Raw genomic sequence first — 4,760 nt, 5'->3', positions numbered from 1 at the left:
TTTAATTTGAAGATTATTATTTTACTTACTTTTTTATTACTTTTTTATTTTATTTTTTAGCTTGCAATATTCCATTGCAAAACTAAACTCTGGACGGTTTTTGTCATGCCAGTAAAATACAAGAAAACTTAAGTATGTCCTAACTACTGTAGGTAGCCTATCATTGCTAGTTTTATTATTTTTATTATTGTTGTTATTGTAATTATTATTAGAACAACAATAATGACTACTATTACACTAATTTAAATGGAATTAGCAAGGACATTCTTATTTTTTTATTTATTTATGCTTTAAAGACAAACACAAAACAATACAACAGACATAAAGCTAGGGGAACAGAGGATAAAAGAAAAGGGGATTTATTATTATTATTATTATTTTATTTTTTTACAATCAGACATGCAGGATCTTTGCATTACTCAAAGATTTTAAAGACAGAAGACAAACGGACAGTTTTGATTGCCTTTCTGTTGATACTATGTTAAATATTACAAAAATTGTGTTCCATTTTTTTCTAAAACACTGTGAAACAGGGGGTTTGTTCGAAAATTCACACTTATGAATGTGAAACTTAAAAAAATAAAATAAATTGATTAATAACAAAAGCTTCGTTATTCACCTCATCATAATTAAAATATCCAAAAACGACATTTTCAAAATGCTAATTAAATTAAAGAGTACCTTTTCTTTGATAAATACAGAGACATCATAACATAACAGTGCCAGAAGATGAGGGGTACTGTTTGTAGAGCGATTAACATCAATATCCTTCTTAAACTTACTGAGAAAATGTTAAACAGGTTATTTTGAAAGAGATTATTTGTAATAACTGAACACTTTCCCACTTAAGAATTTTAACAAATTCAGTCCAATTAGCAATAGAGCAAGATTTACACTGTAAAATTAAAAAAATTGAGCCAACTTAAAATTTTAAGGCAACCAGCTTTAGTTCTCTCAACTTATTTTTGTAGGGGATTCTCAACTTTTTGTTGTATAAACTTAAAAACACAAGTTGAGAAAACTCAAAAATCTGTTTAAACTGGTTGCCTTCAAATTTTAAGTTGGCTCATCTTTTCTTTACACTGTGGTAGCAACCTCCTTTAAAAATAGAGAACGATTTTTAGAGCAAATTTTACCACATATTATATCAGATTGATTATGGGCATATCAACTAATATCACTTCTCCAAATAAGCAAACTATGCCAGAATGAATTGCAGAGAAGAGAAAACAAGAGGACATTCTTATTTCTAGATCTCCGGCTAAATAAACTCCTGCGCTGCACACGCAGACCAGCAGGTGTCGGTATAATGCGTAAATATGCCCAGAAGCGCCCAGAAGAAGAAAACAGCTTCCTATGCATTCTGATAACATCAGTCACATGACCACGTGGATGTGGTTTATGGAGCCTGTCAAAGGCCCAAAACAAGCGTCTTTTACTCATCGGACACAGATTAACTGTCGCGATTCATAGCTTGGCAACATCATGTCTCGTGAGGATGTGGATGATATTAGTCTGCAGAACAAAGAAGGGAAATACAACATGGAAAAACGCGCAAAGGTACGTGAACAGTCGTTTATTAATATTGAACCTTTCATTCACATGCGTAAACATGCTTCTACGGAAATAGTCTTGTAGCGTTTTTATTCGTTTTGAATGAGAAAAAAAACACTGGTTACGTGCAAAAGAAAAATCAGGGGTGTATAGGTAACGTTAGTGAAAGCAGCGCAGTCTAGAAACGACTGCCATGTGGTTTCTGTCAGGATGGTTTCAGAGATGGCAGTGATGCAGGGAAAGAAGCGTCTCTAACACGGGATACACTGAAGGAGCCAATAAAATGGGAAAAGCTCAAAGGAATCATGAGGTAAGCAGGTGCATTTGTCTTATCTGTCATAATTTTAGGGCCTTTTTAGTAGAAATCCATGCAAAATACGCCCAACAGTGAGAATAAATTATATTTATGTAGTTAACCACACTATATAGGCTTTTTGTGTGTATAATATCTTAGTAATGTAATGAGTTTTTAGGGGCAATCACGTGACATACTATAACACAGCAGGGGTGTGGACTCGAGTCACATGACTTGACTCGAACTCCAGCCCTGTGACTCAGAAAGAATCCCTAAATTGAACTAAGGGCACCCATCTCACATGAAATTAAGCTATGTAAAACACATTCTGCCCGACTTCCTGATATACATTACTATAAATTTGATATGGTAATTAATACTGAGACACTAATTTGGGCAAAGAGCACTAATGACTTGTTTAAGACTCGAAGCTAAAAGTTGAGGACTTGGTCTGTCTTGACTCGAGAATTGAATGCAAAGACTCGAGACTTACTTGTGATTTGCAAAACAATGACTTGGTCCCACCTCTTCAACACAGGACTAGTAAATACAGAATGTTCCACTGATGGTTTGCATGTAATGTATGGGTTCTTTCTGGTATTTGGGAACCAATTTGTAACGTTCTGGGATTGTTCTGTGTAGGTTATTTTTACAACAAAAGCTAACTTTCTCAGAACGTTCTGGTAATAAAAGGTACAACAAAACATCAAAAGAAATGGCATTTGTTTTCAACAAAAAATGCCCGAGATAAGATAATCATTTAGATTTTTTATTGCTTGTCAATCAGCATTGTTATTGTTAACTGTATTGGAATACTAAAATTTAATATCAAATAAAATAAAGCTGAATAAAAATATTTAAAAACTAATACAAATGACATAAGCACAAAGCAAAACTACTAAAATTGGAAATATACAAATGAAAGCTAATGCAAATATTGATAAATGCTATAATAGCCTATAAATAATAATAAAATGGCACTAGTCAAGTTTACACCATGGTTATTATTAACTAAAACTATAAAAAATGTTTTTGTTAACTGAACAAGCTAAAATAAAATAAATAAAATAATATACAAGTAATTTTTATAAACGTGCCTTAGAAAAATATATTACTGCCGTGTATCTTGAGACGAAACAAAGACACTGGTATATTTTAAGATCAGTTTCTTTCATTTGAGACAGCTCAGACTTGCATTTTAGTCTAGGACTAGGCTTAAAGTATTAAATAATATTAAATAACACTACTTTGCACTCGTGTAAGGAGACCTGTCAATCATGATACATTCACTCAAATAAAAAGCACCATGCAGTTTAAATCAAATAAAAAAAATGTCCCTTTTTGGGCCACTATGCCTGCTCACATCCTAAAGCTATTGTGTCCTTTCTTCTTTTTGACCATTGTCACATTGTCTTCTCCTTCCGCAGTGCTGTTTGATGCTGGTGTCAGGTTCAGCTGCCTGGAAGCCTGGCTTTAGCATCAGTTACTGATCTGCTACAGAGATTGGAGACGCATGAAGATGTACTGGTGGAGGACATGAGGAAAGCCCAGCAGAGGCCTTTACCTAGTGTGACTGAGATGGTGGATGACATGGAGGACCTAAATGTCGAGCAAAGGAACCAAGGTGGAGAATCTAGGTGCTCAAACAATGGGGACTGTTGTGGGAGAGGTGGAACGAATAATGACTGCTGTGGAAACGTTGGAGGAGTGAGTGAAGATTCGCCAAGAACTCTTTGCCAGCATTATTTCTCTACAGGAGAGAGTCTGAAACAGCTGCTGAAGTGCTGCTTGGACTTGGTATCAGAACTGGGGCTTCCTGAAGAATCAAAACTCCACATTCAGCAGCTCATAGACACTTGAAGTGGGTATCTGAAGTATCTGAATAACATCCTGTGTGGGCAGGAAACAACAAGCAAATTCCTGGAAAGAAAATAGACTGTGCATTAATTTAAGGGGATTTTTATTTTTTTATTTCATTGCTGTGATTCTATTGAACTGCAGTTTTGCTGGATTAGTACTACAACACTGTACATTTTAATACCTCTTTATATAATAAATTATCTGATTTAAAGTTTCAAAACAAAAATGAATTATTTCCAGTCTACCTCCATCCATTTGTTTTTATCTAACTTTTTCACACATTTAACATGTTTTGTAATGATATACATTAACTTTGTATAGTGATATGTGAATACAACTGTGCACAGTGAGCTGTAACCTCAATTGTACCATTTACCACCAAATAAAAGCTATTTATTTAATCGAGTTATTATGGAACTATTTATTGATCTGACATTAATTTGAGCCATTTAGATAAATACAATATATTTATGTAAACATAACTGAGTAGTAGCTTTAGCTTGGCACAATCTGGATGCAATGGCACAAAGCTGCCCTGATGGAAAAGGTGTGTATTGAATGTGCACTTTGTAGTGTACTTCAAATCTTAAAAGTATATTTAAAAAATGTGTTTCCAAATAATACTAATGAACTCCAAATTTAATCACTTTAATGACTGGTTCATGTACACTTTTAAAATGTTAAAGTACATTTTTTAATTATTGTAATCTTTTGTTGTGCTTTTTTTTTGTTTTGTTTTTTTTATATATATAGAAGTATGCAAAAGTGTACTACCTTTTAACTTTGCTATGTTTAGACAGACTGTGTTAATGCAGGTTCAAGATAGTTGTGTACTGTGTAGATGTGTGGCTAATGGATGTGGAGACCTTTAGAATCAGATTTCACTACATTCCTTTAATCTGAGACCATGCACTGCCCTCTTCAAGGGCTATAAACGAAGAACAGGAGAAGGCACTCTCTGGCTTGACTGCTTTTCTTCCTCTTTTGGTTCATTAAAAGCACGTTATTAGACGAGAAACTTGAAGTTCACAGTTTCCTGAGGGGAGTATTC

At 34.0% G+C, this 4,760-nt stretch overlaps 1 pseudogene across 1 annotated transcript; it reads left to right on the top strand.

Moving 5' to 3' along the window:
- Positions 1 to 1,394: 1,394 nt before the first annotated feature.
- Positions 1,395 to 4,106, top strand: LOC306863110 (protein YAE1 homolog; annotated as a pseudogene). The gene is made up of 3 exons (XR_013786092.1): positions 1,395 to 1,560; positions 1,764 to 1,864; positions 3,277 to 4,106. The product of XR_013786092.1 is annotated as a protein YAE1 homolog (transcript).
- Positions 4,107 to 4,760: the final 654 nt, after the last annotated feature.

Source organism: Barbus barbus (genome assembly GCF_936440315.1).
Source record: "Barbus barbus genome assembly, chromosome: 44".
NCBI classification, from domain to species: Eukaryota; Metazoa; Chordata; class Actinopteri; order Cypriniformes; family Cyprinidae; genus Barbus; species Barbus barbus.
Note: the sequence above shows the minus strand (reverse complement) of the source record. Positions and strands in the feature narration are given on the sequence as shown.